The 14,990-nt window shown below is 45.7% G+C and overlaps 1 pseudogene across 1 annotated transcript; it reads right to left on the bottom strand.

The window, feature by feature from the left end:
* On the bottom strand, window positions 1-1,605 carry LOC311606632 (high mobility group protein B1-like; annotated as a pseudogene). The gene has a single exon. The product of its transcript is annotated as a high mobility group protein B1-like (transcript).
* Between the last annotated feature and the right edge of the window lie 13,385 nt (window positions 1,606-14,990).

The following is a 14,990-nucleotide window of genomic DNA, read 5'->3' as shown; positions in this document are numbered from 1 at the left end:
AATGTGGGTTTGCAGCTGTTCTTGCTGCCGTGCCTCCTTGGCTGTGATGGTATTAGACTCACCCTCTGGAGCCACAAGCCGCCAGTAAGCCCTTCCTTCTGTAAAATGCTTTGCTTGTGGAGTTTTATCACAGCAATAGAAAAGTTCTAATCCAGTGGGATTCCAATGTTGCTGGGTGTTTTGTGCACCAAGAACCTGCTTTAAATTTCCATGCCAATTTACAGCTCCCAGACTGTACCAGGCAAGGTCAGTGGCCACTGAAAAGGACAGGGCTAGCTAAAGACACATTCGGTAGTGTGTTAACTATACAAAAAAAGACACTGTACAGTTTTAAAACAAATCTTACACAGCCTTACGTTTCAATTTTTTTTTCCTTAAAAGAAGTGAGTTGTGTACAGGGGGGTTAAATGATTTATAGACAAGAAAAAAAAACTGTGCTAGAACCAACTTATTCATCATAATCTTCCTCATCCTCATCTTCCTCTTCTTCCCTCTCTTCCTCATCTTCTTTCTCCTCCTTTTTCTTGCTCTTTTCAGCCTTGACCACCTCCTTTTCGCTGCATCAGGCTTTCCTTTAGCTCTGTGCGCCTCAGTATCCTTTTCGAATTTCTCCTTCAGCTTGGCCGCCTTCTTCTCACAGGGCTGCTTGTCATCTGTGGCGATGTTGTTCCACATCTCTCCTGGTTTCTTTGCAACGTCACCAGTGGATAAGCTGGGTGTTCTCCCTTGATTTGGGGGTGGTACTCAGAACAGAACAAGAAGGAGGCCTCTTGGGTGCACTGGGGTCCTTGAACTTTTTGGTTTCCCTTTCGGGGGGGCGGGGATGTAGGTTTTCATTTCTCTTTTGTAACGAGCCTTGTCAGCCTTTGCCATGTCTTCAAATTTCCCCTTTTCTTTAGCAGACATGGTCTTCCACCTCTCTGAGCACTTCTTGGAGAACTCGGAGAAGTTGACAGAAGCATCCGGGTGCTTCTTCTGGTGCTCCTCCTGGTAAGTTTGCACAAAGAGTGTGTATGAAGATGTTTTGCCTCTCGGCTTCTTAGGATCTCCTTTGCCCATGTTTAGTTGATTTTCGTCCGTGAGGCTCAGAGTCGCCCAGTGCCCACCCGGATCGCGCTTGCCCCAGCACTGTCTCTATGGAGCTCAATGTACTGCAATGGCTGTCGGGTGTTTTGTTTTCTGTGTGTGCATAGAACACAAAAGGAAAGGAGCTAGGCTGAAAGGTGCATTATTACCAGAGGAGATGGTGTGCATAACCCCAGAACAATTTGGGGTCCCAAGCTAAACTACCTCCTATGCTTGCCTGCTTCAGAAATGTTTCCCAAACTAGCTACTTGTGTATAACACCACGTGACACTGGAACCTACAACTAAAGAAAAAAAATACACATTGCCTTATGGTTCTGTTATAGCCATCCAGAGCACCACCTCAAAGGTTTTTTTGTTTTGTTTTGTCTTGTTTTATTTTTTTTTTTTTAATGAAGCATATCTGAAAACAAGCTGCAAGGGTTCTGCATGTAATTGGCCAAACACTTGAGTTGTTTTGCCTATGGTTGACCAAAGCGGCTGAGTGTGTTCTCGTTTCCAGCGCAGCATCCTTGCTAGACCCTCGATACCATGCTCTCTCTGTTTTGCATCAGATTTTACATTCAAGGCATCAATCCTTGAGACAGAACTTTGAAGAACTGTCTTTGTGACTTTAATGTGATTACCTTCATCATTTGGGGATGTGTGTGTGACCTTGTCATAATGTCAAAGAAGAGTTGCCTTATTTTATTCACTTAGCACTTGTTTTTATGGATTTTGCTTCCTGTGAAAGTACACAAGTGAGAATGTTCCCCCAAAGGAGCTCCTGTTAGAGTTACTTGTGACCAATTCCTTTGCCTTAGGGCTTCTATTGTTGTAATGAAACACTGACCAAAAACAACGTGGGGAAGGAGGTATTTATTTCATCTTACAACTTGTAGTCCATCAAAAAGGGATGTTGGGGCAGGAACTGATGCAGAAGCCATAAAGGAATGGTGCTCACTGGCTTGCCCCCCCATGACTTGTTCAGCCTTCTTTTTTATAGCACCCAGGACTACCACCCCAGGGGTGGCAGCACCCATAGTGATCTGGGCCCTCACACATCATTATCAATCAAGAAAACGCACCACAGTCTTGCTCACAGGCCAATACGGTGAGAGCATTTTCTCATCTGAGGTTCCCTCTTCCTAAATGACTTTAGCTTGCTTCAAATTGACGTAAAACTAGCCAGTGCATCCATATTTGGTATGAGTTGCTTAGCAGAGTAGTCCTGTCTGTTAGGAGTTTTCATAGTGGACAACAAATGTACTCTATGATCTTTATAAGGAAATATATTTTTGTTTTCAAAAATAAATTCTGATTATCCATTGATATTGTGTTCTTTGCTTTGGTTTCCTTTCTTTACCAATTTTCCCCCAATCTGTGTAATTTAAATATACAGGTAGGTAGCTCATTTTGGGGAGCTGCGTTTATTAAAATGTATTTCTGTGGAAAAATTAGTTATGCGTCACAGCTTGATTATGTTTGGACACTTAAGAGATAACGCATATTTACTATCTTACTCCATGTCTAAATTCTGTTGCACATCAATTTACTCAGCCAGTGCTTTCAACATTGGCTTTTGTAGAGGAATTTTAATTCAGAACATGGCTCTCAGGCAAAGGATCACATCCAAAGACCTTCTAGGTTTGTGTGATCCAGCTGGAAAACAAACAAGCCTTTAAGCCAGGTGACAGAGGCAAGCAGATCTGGGTTCAAGGCCAGCCTGGTGTAGAGCAAGTTTCATGTAAAGAAAAGCTTAGGTCCAGGTGTGATGATACATGCCTTTAATTCCAAACAATAAAGGTAAAGCTAGCTTGTAGAAGGAAGCACCCTTGCTTGGAAGTGATGTCTGAAGTGGCAGAAAAAGTGATGAATCAGAGAAAAGAGTTGGCAGAATAGGCTATGCCCAGCTCAACGGGGGGTGGGGGTGGGGCGGAGCGGGGGGGGGGGGGGGGGAGGGAAGCTACTCAAGGGGCAACGCGGGGTGGGGAGGAGAGGAAGTAATTTGGCTAGGACAGTACTAGAGATTGCAGAGAGTGAACAAGCTAGACTCATGTGAAGCCCAAAGCCAGAGAATGAGCAGCCAGGAAATTGGAGCAGATTGCTGGAGTTAGTTTGAGGCCAAACAAAGAACCTCAGGGGCCAAGAGATAAGACAGATTAAATGAGTCGTCTGGGAGAGGAGTTAGAGCCAGAACAGCTGAGTTGAACCAGCTTGCCCAGACTGTAGGGCTTTCCTCGATGTGGCCGCAGCAGAAACATCCCACAGATGAAACAGAAAACGCCTCAGTGGCCTGTCGCAGTAGAGAGAGCCACTGTGGCAGCAGAGAGCAAGATCCAAGCCGCCACCCCTACAGCAGACAGAGAGAGCCTCAGTGGCCTGCTGCCTCACACTGCTGCGACAGATCTAAGTGCCCAAAGCTGCAACCACCGCCCCAGCCACTCTCAACTGTAGCAGGCCGTCCAGAAGCCAGAGTGGCCCACTGCTCCCTCCTTCCCACCTCAGGGCTGTCAGCCCCTCCCTTCCCCTCCTGGGGCTGTGGAAACTTGAAACAAAAGGACAGTTCCTGTCAGTGCCTCAGAGGGATCTGTCCATGGTGACTATTCTTGCCTCAGTTTACTGCTATGGGAGCCCACATGCTTTCCTGCCTCAGAATGTCTATAGCTACCATGGGAGCTGTTCATAATAATAACAACCTTTCCTGCTTCAGCCTACTGCCTTCACAGTGGACTCTAAATTTTGGACTCTTTGTATATTGTATAACTCCCTCAAGGCAGAAAAGTGGCCAGACCCCTGCTGAGGAAGCTCTAGCAGCCCAACCCCTCCCCCAGACCTCTGTAACTGTCATCTCCAGTCCCTCAGTAAGACTCATCCCAGAGTATGCTAATTTGAGGTGAACCGTCTGGACAAAACCCACCAATCCCTGAGCAAGAGAACCGACCAATCCCTGAACAGGAAAGTCCACCAATCCTTGAGCTCCCCAAGCTCAGGATTTATAATCCCACCAATCACACTCTGGAAACCTCTGCCCTAGAAAGCTCTGCCCTCTAAGAAATCTTATATAAAGGCCGTGTCTGCCCAGTTCTCTGCTGCCTTCTCCCAGGAGCAGAGGCAGCCACTCCTGGATTCGTTCCTCCAACAAATCACTTTTAAGAGATTTATTGCCTGGTGTGACTCTCTCATTGGAAGAAGAAAAGAGAAGATGCCAGGAAAGAAGCGGATCTTGGACTCCTAAGCTTCTCGGGTCATATAAGGTTGGGATAACCCTATCCTGGAGCTGCAATGGCTGGAGAAGGAGTGGGGCTCAGACTCCTAAGATCATTAGCTCCTCAGGGATTGGGGCAACCCTCCCCTGGAAGCTGCACTGTCTGTGCATTTAGTGTTATGACTCGCATACCCTGCCCTTGGGACCCTACCCTACCTCAGAGCTGGGATACCTTCCTAGGCCTTGGAGTTGTGGGTTTCCTGGACACCTTCCCATGTGATCAGGAAGGCAGACCAACCCATACAACAACAAAGACAAAGCTCAGTAAGAACAAGAAAGAATGAGCTTAGTAAGCAGTAAGTCTCAGAGGCTGAAAATGTTCTAAGTCTAGGTTAGATTGTATGGAGGCTAGAAGCTTCCAGGACTAGGCTAGGTTAGCAGACAGAGGCAGTAAGCCTCCTGGACAATTGAAACAGGTGAACAAAAGTTCCTCTTACAGACTCCTAGCATCATGAGGCGGCCTGCTGACGCGAACAGCCATGTCGAATACATCAACCTAAGCAAAGAGCCTCAGATCACTTCATGGCGCTGAAAATCCAGTCCAAATAAAACTGGCTGCAGTTCTTTGTGGACTAAAATGTATTTGTGGCAAGATAACATTTTGAAAATCAGATGTGCTTACATTGTCGTTTTTTATTGCTAAATGTCTTCTTCACCTGTCGAGGCCTTCTGTGTGCCTCAAAAGCAGTGAGTGGCTTTTGAAAATAGTATTGATCAATAATTCAGCAACTTGAATAAAATAGATTTGTATACCTGCAGTGGCTGTCTAGAAGTACATTGTATATAAAATTCAGATCATAATTTAAACATTTCAGCATCTTGCTTGAAATCCTCATATATACACAAACACACATACACTAGATCTCTTAACACATTAAAAAAAACTTGTATATTTTAGAGGTGAACGTACTTATGAGTGCACTATGGACATGGAAAAGATGACTTTGGCTGGTAAGGACCCATTAAATACCGGCTTTGTGCTTAAGTGTTGAATGCTGTCATGACTACAGTGTAAATAAAGACCAGACTCTTACCTGCAAGTAGGGTCCATGTGGAGTTATATATCTAGCAAGAAAATATTTACATCCTAATAACAGAAACAAGTTGGGCTTTGAGATAATCTCTTATGATCTCTTTTTTTGTTCTGTTTTATTTTTGGTTTTGGTTATTTTTTTTTTTCCAAACAGGGTTTCTCTGTGTAGTCTTGGCTGTCCTGAACTCACTTTGTAGACCAGGCTGGCCTCAAACTCACAGCAATCTGCCTGCCTCTGCCTCCCGAGTACCGGGATTACAGGCAGGTGCCACCATGCCCCGGCTGGTCTTGAACTCACTATATAGCTGAGGATGACCTGGAATGCCTGATCTTCCTGTGCCTCCCTCACAAGCACTGGGTCTAGATGGACATGTGCCAGCAAGCTGGTTATATGCCGTGCTGGGGACCGAATGCAGCCCTGTGCATGCTTGAACAAGCAGTCTATCAACATGAGCTGCTACAGCCCCCGACATAACGCAGGTTTTATGAGATTAAAAAAAGAAAGGCGTACATCACACTGATTTTGAAATTATAGGATGGAATTAAGACAAAGGGAATAAAATAGGCAAAAGTTTCAATAGACAAGTGTGCTTTGTTCATGATGCCGTGTAGAGACAGCAAGAAGCACATTGGACATGAGAAATTGTAGCAAGGTAACTCCTTCAGAGAACGCAAGCACTCCAAGCCATAGAGAGTCTTTATTCACCGGCTGGAGGTCTACACAAGAAACTTGCCCTAATCATGAAGCCTCGAGTCTTACTGATCTTGGCTTTTTATGTACACACACACACAAAAACAAAAACAAAAACAAAAACAAACATCCTGGTTGACACTTTTCAATTAACAAAACCAGTTAGCAATAAGAGGTGCAACAGAAACCAAACAGGAAGGGAAGTCCATTTAGGAACGTTCCCAGAACTGCAGTCTATGACGGATTAGGTCTCTGTTCTCACGTTGCCAGGTGCTGGGGTCCACGTGCTAGGCTCTTTGGTCAGCTAGCTTTTTGCATGGCACCAGCTGTGCTAAGGTCTGGAGCCTGTTACAAAAAAGAAGTTCCACAGATAGACTATAACTTCTTATAGTCTGAAATATTTTAAAAGCTTCTTCCTTGTTTCTCAGCCTTTCACGGTAATAATATAATTCAAGAAATCGTGAAAACAACCAAGAGAAGTCAAAAGTAAAGAAGAAAGAAGGATAATAGAAAATAACAGTGGAAACTGAGTAAAAATGCAGCCAGGTGTGCTGACTCACACAGACACAGAGAGTACATTGGATGAGTTTTGGGGTTTTTGTTTTGCTTTGTTTTTGACATTATTGCTTCTGTTGAGTTTCCCCAAGTATCACAAAATGAAATAGTTTAATCTTGTGGAATTCCAGAAAAGATGGGGAAATGCAGGTCCAACTGCCACTCAGAGACAGTGGAAACTGAGGAGCTAGGGGATTAGATAACATGAGATGGCAGGATGGGCAGCTCATTTGGTAGGGGAGTAAACCAGAAGACAATAAAGTTGGCTGTAGTCTAGGTGTGATGCTACAGGCACTAGGCCTGTGCCACCCAGCTCTCCAGCCATGCCTCAGCATCACAAAATGCTGAGTGCTTAGAAGTCCTGGCCCAAAGCAGAATGTATGGTGCTTCCCTTTGCACTGGTCCAAGGTCTAGGTAGGAGATCCAGACTCAGGAGCAGCAGAAAGCAGGAAAGTAAAATGGTGGAAGGACTGAGAAGGTTTTAAAAATTCTATTTAGGGGCTGGAGTGATGACTCAGCAGCCAAGAACACCTGCTCTTCCAGAGGACACAGGTTCAATTCCCAGCACCAACAAGGCACACACAGCTCACAACCATCTGTAACTCCAGTCCCAGGAAATCTAGTGTCCTCTTCTGACCTCTGTGACTCCTGCATGCATGTGATACACAAATGCTTATACAGGCAAAACACCCATATACACACAAAAAAATTAAAATTACATTTATGTGTGTATTTATTTATTGTGTGGACAGTTTTGGGGTACTAGTTCTCTCCTTCCACCGTGTGGGTTCCAGGGATACAACTTAGCCTTTAGGTTTGGTAATGAATGTCTTTACTCTATGAGCCAGCTCACCAACCTGAAAAGGCTTTGGCCTCTTTCAGATTTTTAATTTGTTTTTAGGAAAAATTTCACCAAGATATTGGAATACAAAGGCCCCTGAGTAATGAGCAGCCTTAAAACAGTCTTTGTGGTGGCTGGAAAATCAGCTGATTGCCTGCATTCCAGGGATTGGCAGAGGAGAGATCCATTTAAATGAGCCAGCCCTCCCTTTGATTTGCCTCTCCTGCAGAGGCTTACTGGCCTGGCCCTGTCCAGCAGGAGAGGAAGCAAGCCAGGGTCCTCCTCACCTAAGCCTTGCGTATCCTGCTATCCCACAGAAAAGGAGCCAGACATAAGCAGAGTCAGGGCTTGAACCCAGGCTGAACCCCGGGAGAGAGGAAGCTTTGCGTTAACACGTAAGGTTCTCTTTTTTTGCACCCGTAATGAAACAAAGCATCCATTTTCCCTAAATAGTTGCCTGATTAACTGAAATCACTTTAAGTGATTCTTAATTAGGTGGCTCGGCTTTTAATGAAGGGGTTTTAGTGATGAGCTTGAAGAACACATAGGAAAGCGTGGAAACAAAGAGTCTTAAAAGGTTATAACGAGAGCATCGTCAGCTCGTGAGAGAACTCAGGAGCAGGGGCGTCCCAGAGCCTACGTGAGCGGGGACAGGAAGCCACATAGCTGTCCCGTGGCACGGGACGTTCTCACTTGTGGCACAAGGGTGCAAACACTAAAGTTGACGATGACAACGATAGTAGCGTTGATGATACTTTTAAGGAACTTTAAGCATAAAACTTTTGTTTCAAAAGAACCATAAGTTCAAAATGGTTTCTTGGGCAGACAAAGAGTCACATTTCTGTTATGTGTTTGGTCTCTTCCATCCGTATATTTCCCCCATTCTTAAAAGAAAAGGAACTACGTTCTCGTCCCATTTCATTTAGAGGCGAGTTGAATAGAATGCAACACTTAAGCACAGCAAAGGTTTCATTTATCCTGTAGCTGGTCTGGAAAATTGATATTAGCCAGAAAATAAATATTAGATGAAGGATGCAGAGAGCAGAGCAACTACTTTCAGCGTATCTCTTTCTGAAATTGGAGTCGAAAGAAAAAATTGCTCTCAAATTAATTGAGTAAAATATCACGTGGTGGTAGTTGAAAATTCTTTAAATATAAAGAAAGCAGTGGCTCTTGGTGCAAACGTAGGAGCCAGTTCAATATCATTTGATTTTATTAAGTTGATATAGTTTAGTATAAGAGACTAAAGGGCTCAGCCTGCTGCTTTGCTGTTTAGGAGATGGCTGTGATTGCAACTAGTGGACAGATATAATCCCATGCACAGGTGCTCTGGGCACACTCCTCTACAGCTGCTCCAGGACAGCAAGTGGAACTGTGTTAGGTTCATGTCTGCTGCTGTGTCCAAACACCCCAACACAAAGCAGCTTAGGAGAGAAAGTGTTTAAAAGGTTTAGCTTGTAATTCCAGGGTACAGTTCATGATAGCAGGGGAGTTGTCAAGGCAGAAGAATTTAAAACATAAAGTTACATGCACCCTTAAGAGCAGAGAGAAACACACACATGCTTCTTACACGGCTTCCATTCCCCACGCCTGTTTTGTTTTGTTTTGAGACAGGGTTTCTCTGTGTAGCCTTGGCTGTCCTGGAACTCACTCTGTAGACCAGGCTGACCTCAGAACTCACAGTGATCTACCTGTCTCTGCCTCCTAAGGCAAAGTAAACCCCTTGAAAGATGGAGCGCTCATGCCCAGTCAAGCTAACAGTGAAAACAAGCCATCACATAGTTATTTGTTGGTTCGTTTTATTCGTTTGAAATAGGTTCTCTCTACATAGCCTGGCTGTCCTGGAATTTACTATGTAGCCTATACCAGCCTTGAACTCACTCACACCTTACCTCCTCAGTGCTGGGATTAAAGGCACACAGTGTGTTCTGCCACACCCGGCTTAGTTTTTATTTCTAAGAAATAGTTTATTTCTAAGAAAAATGGTAGTATGAAAGTCAATACTTTGGGACCGAGTTGGTTTTATTAAAGATTAAAAGTAAGTAAAGTCTGAAGCATCGACTCTGACACTTTGTCTTTACTGGCATTTCTAAATGTAACCAAACAGCAGAGAGTAGGAACCGCATTCTTCTCCGAAGTCCACTGACTCCAACTCAGCCATGAGCTTCAGCAAACCTGTCATTGGCACCCCAAGCCCTTTGCAGGAGACACACACAGCCACAGGCTAAATTCTGCCCCCAAATAAGTGAAGCAATGGCTGATGGACGGTCCTGGGAGAGCGGGAGAGCTTTGGGATGACATCTGTATTTATTTTATGGAACTGTCATACAAGCAGTAGGGCAAGTTGGTGTCTGAAAGAACAGACACGTATTGTTTCAAACTTCTGGGGGCTACAAGTGTAAAACTGGGGCTACTGAGATAGCTCTGGGGTTAAGAACACTGGCTGCTTTTGCAGAGGCCCTGGGTTCAACTCCCAGCACTCATGTGGCAACTTCCAACTGCCTACTAATCTAGTTCCAGAAGGTCCAACGCCCTCTTCTCGATTCTGAGGGCACTGCATGTGTGGTACACAGACATACAAACAAACAGGCAAAACACCCATAGGCATACAATAAAAGTAAACCTTTAAAAAAGTGAAATTGGGCTGGAGAGATGGCTCAGTGGTTAAGAGCACCGCCTGCTCTTCCAGAGGTCCTGAGTTCAATTCCCAGCAACCACATGGTGGCTCACAACCATCTATAATGTTATCTGATACCCTCTTCTGCAGATAAAGCACTCATATACAATAAATAAATCTTTTTTTTTTTTTTTTAAAAAGGGAAATCACCGTGTGGGCTGAGATAGCGCCGGCTGAAGGCTGGGCCTGCACCCAATCATCTTTGTGTTTACACTGTGGTAGGCCTGTGTCCGAATTCCTCCTTGTAGAATACAGGTCAATGGCCTCAGGACCCATGGTAGTGACCGGTGTCGCTGGGCTGTCTTCGTGCGACTGTTTCCAAGTAGAATGCCTTGCTGAAGTTCTAGAGATTTGAGCTTGAAGATGGGATTGAGGAGGACACAACTGAGCTTCTAGCAGTATCTCTTAGGCTTTGGGTCAATCAGTAGGCACCAGACCCTCCCTGTATGTCTAAGCAGTCCCTGGGTAAGACTGGGAGGTGTCTCTGTGACTCAAAATTACAGGCCTTCCCTCCCCCTCTTCCTCTTCCTCCTCCTTTTTTTTTTTTTAAATTTTTATTTTTTATTTTTTCTTTGAGACATGGTTTCCCTCTGCCGCCCTAGCTGTCCGGGGACTAGAATAAGGGGCTCCCACTGCCAGGGGCTCCCACTCCATCCACACAGGGATGATGGCCACATCTGGATTTCTGCTCTGTCTCTCCTTCTGTACTCTCAGTCCCAGATGTGCAACTGCCCGGTGAGTATCCCCGCCTGAGTGTCACCCAAGCCACTTAGAGTTATTGTCCCCACATCTCTGTAGCTAGTTACCGCCCTCATAAGGAGCACTCTGTGGAGGAAGCTTGTGGGAAACAAAAACTCCCGCCGGGTAGTAAGAAACCGGAGAGACTCCGAGTAGCGTAAGCGAAGCAGTTTATTTTACAACTTTACAAAGTCAGGTACCACTGTTCACAGGGGATGCTCCGATCAAAGCCCAGAAAACAGTTTTGATAACGATGGGCCCAGGGGCTGGAGAGATGGCTCAGCAGCTAAGAGCACGGTTTGATCTTCCTGCGGACGCAGGTTCAGTTCTCAGCGCCCATATGGAGGCCCACAAGGGTCTTCCCTCCTTCGCTTTCCTCACTGGCTGAGGGAGAGGTCAACCCTTTGTGTCACTTCCGCCTTCTCTTTGCCTCCGCCTTCTTCAAAGGCTGTGCATGGATTCCTCTCTTCGTTTTACATCCTGTTTATTTTAAAGCCCACCGGAGACATGACCTTGTTTGCACACAACAGTCGGCTTTGGTGGCCAGGGGGTTGAGGACAAGGGCCCATGGTTTCAGCTATTTCTCCAGGTCACTCTGTTCCAGGTGGCAAGTGAAGCCGTGCTAGGCAAAGGGCAGCACAAACAGTGCGCTAAGTGGATCACTGGATAAATCGATAAAGCAGTATCTAATAATCAGTCTTTTTACCTTATTCTGCTTTAATGAGGCAAAACCACGCTGTTAGTAATTACTCTAAACTTTTAGTTTGGGTGATTTTCAGCAGGGTAACTAGACAGTCAGCAGGGGTCCAGGGCTTTCTGTTTATCTGTAATTAGACATAAACTGACTCAAGAGTCTTTTATTTTAAAACGGGAGAGTCCTCAGTAAACAGCAAGCGTGGCTACAGCATACACTCCACTCCCACTACATTTTAGCTAGTGATATAGTTGGGAACTAGCCTTGACTTCCATATCTAACAACTGATAAACATGAATCGTGTTTCTATCTTGTCTCCCTACTGTCTCTTGAATCCTTTCATGAACAGTAGAAGGGAGTGGTTATCGTCATGAGAGGGAACATGTGGCTGCTGTTCCCACCTTCACGCCAGTGAAGCCAGTGCTCAGCTGCGTAATCGCTTCCTAAATGTGTTCTTGCTCCCAACTGCACTCCACGGACTCATCTTTATACAATATAACCATCATAATACCTCATGTAGCCCAGGCTGGACTCAAATTAGCTACGTAGCCAAGGATGGCTTTGAACTCCTGTTTCTTCTGCTTTCCCTTTCCAAATGCTGGAATTCTGAGTGTGTGCCAGCTCTCCAGACTAATTCTTCAGGACAGGCAGTATCATCTCTGCCTGTAAAGCATATGCTCCAAGACACAGCATTCCTGAGAAGGCCTCTCCTTCCCTCTCAAAATCACTCCTCGTGGTTTTATTATTATTATTATTATTATTATTATTATTATTATTATTATTATTATTATTATGGTTTTTTGAGGCTGAGTTTCTCTGTGTAGCCTTGGGTTTCCTAGACTCACTTTGTAGACCAGGCTGGCCTGGAACTCACAGCCTCCCGAGTGCTGGGATTAAAGGTGTGCGCCACCACCGCCTGGCTGCCTCGCAGTATTCTTGTTTTCTTTTTTAAATGTATTTATTTTTTATTTATATATTTTTTATTAATTTATTCATATTACATCTCAATTGTTATCCCATCCCTTGTATCCTCCCATTCCTCCCTCCCTCCCGCTTTCCCCCTACTCCCCTCCCCTATGACTGTGACTGAGGGGGACCTTCTTCCCCTGTATATGCTCATAGGGTATCAAGTCTCTTTTTAGTAGCATGGGAGAATGGGGAAATAGAAGGATCCAGAGGGTCCTAGAAACCTACAAGAAGAACATTATGATGGGCAGATCTGGGCCCAGGGGTCCTGCTTAAACTATGGCACCAGCCAAGGACAATACATGCAGTAAACTTCGAACCCCTACCCAGATCTAGCCAATAGGCAGGACATTCTCCACTGCTGAGTGGAGAGTGGGATCTGACTTTCACACGAACTCTGGTGCCTCATATTTGACCACGACCCCTGGATGGGGAGACCTGGTGGCACTCAGGGGAAGGATTGCAGGCTGCATCGCGGTTTTCAATGGTGCATTCTAAGCTCTAACCAGAGCTGCTCACAGCGCAGGAAGACAACCAATTACATGTTCAGTGCTGCCTGCCACTGAGGCTCTCAGCTGAGGGGTCACTCTCTCCACAGGATTTCCTCAACTAAGTTCTATGTGTGTTTACATGGATTTTGTACCGTACATCTCCATTGAGGTTTGTTTGTTTATTTGTTTAATTTGGGTTCTTCTGTTTCAACCTCCCTTCCAACCCTTTTTCCTTCCAACCCCCCAAACATTAGGCGGGCTAGAAAGAAGGTTATTGGGGAAAAGGATGTAGACCTCTTTTAAACTATTTCCTGCCGATTAGGGTCGTTGGGTTCGTTGGGGCAAGTCCAGTCCTCGTCGGCAGGACACCCAGCAGTACAGCAAACCAGTGTGGGGCACCAGGGAGTCTGGCATGGAACTAGAGCTAGCTGGAGCATGTCTAAACACCGGAAACTTCAGTCTTGACATCAGCAAGAGGAAGGACCGATCGCTCCCTGATCGCTCCGCGATTCTCACATAGCCTGGCACCTGGAATTCCTCTCCATGCAAATAGAGCGTTGCCAACATGCCAGTCTCAACCAATGATGTGTGCCCACCCTGGAATCCCCTCCCACTCCCCCAGCGTTCATATATACACCTCATCCGCTCCGAATAAATGGGCACAAGCTGTTTCACCGACTACCATCTTAGAGTTGCTGCTCTGAGCTAAAAGGCTGTAATGCTTGGAGAGCTGCTCCAGAGAGGGCTTTCTCTCTCCAGGCAATCACTGTTGGACCTGCACCCTCGGATCCACCCGCCTGGCTAGGCTTCGGTTCTTCCTCTGGTGGCTGGACGTTCTGACGTGAGGAAGTGGACCTGGGCTACCTTCGCCCTTACGGGCTATAACGCTGGAAACTTCAGGGAGGGACTTCTCGCTCCTCTCCTAATCCGAGAGCTGTTAACACTGAGAACCTTGGAGAAGGACTTCTCACCTCTGCCTTATTGTCTTTGTACTGGGATCCTGTGGACCCCAACTGTTCCAGGCTCTGCTTCATTCTTTCCAGCCTGGTGTGCAGCGGCACCCACACACGCTCACAGTGGCACCCACACACGCTCACAGCGGCACCCACACACGCTCACAGTGGCACCCACACACGCTCACAGTGGCACCCACACACGCTCACAGCGGCACCTGCACACACTTGAGGGAAGAAGCCAACCAAGGATCCACAAACCAGCAATAGCAAATGCATCAGGATGGGGATGTAAGGGGAGGGGGACCAGCAGGAAGAGGAAGAGCAACAGTAATGGCCTCCTCGTCCTCGTCCTCTTCTTCCTCCTCCCTCCTCCCCCACTCCTTTGGAGCACCCTCACCCCATCTCCTGGCTCTGGCATTTATGCCCTCTCAAGAGTTCCCAGAATTGAACTATCTGCAGCTAGCACAAATCACACCCCTGCTAGTGCACCAGATAATCACAGTTGATGGCTATGGACAATCTGAGGGAACCCTAAATATTCCACACCTAGGATTTAAAAAGTGACATAAATGGGCTTTTAAAGGAACCAAAATTCTCACTAAAGATTGATATATCAACTAATAGAACCATTTGCAATATGTGGTGGTCTTTTGAGGCCACCCTGGAAGCCTCTCCATAGTGTTCCTGTACACCCTGCAGTCCATGCACTGGTCACATTATTTAATCTTCTTTCCATTAGACCGTAAACTCTGTGAAGGCATGGATTGTGTCTGGCAAGTTCTCTGTGTATGATTAATCTCTATATTCTAGAGCTCTGATATGCAGTATGTGCTTGGTGAATATTTGTTGAATGCAGAAATGAATTTAACCAGGATGTGAGTGCATATGCTATTTTTGAAACGAGAGGCCTTTCAGTTCAGTGATGGGGGTATGTAAGAACTTCCCTGGGTGGCTTTTTCTGTCGGGAGCGTCTGGTGGCTGTGAGGCTGGCCCTTGTGATTCAGAATCAGAGTGGT

Source organism: Acomys minous (genome assembly GCF_964271855.1).
Source record: "Acomys minous genome assembly, chromosome: 10".
Classification (NCBI taxonomy): Eukaryota; Metazoa; Chordata; class Mammalia; order Rodentia; family Muridae; genus Acomys; species Acomys minous.
This window is presented reverse-complemented; position numbering and strand designations above follow the sequence as displayed.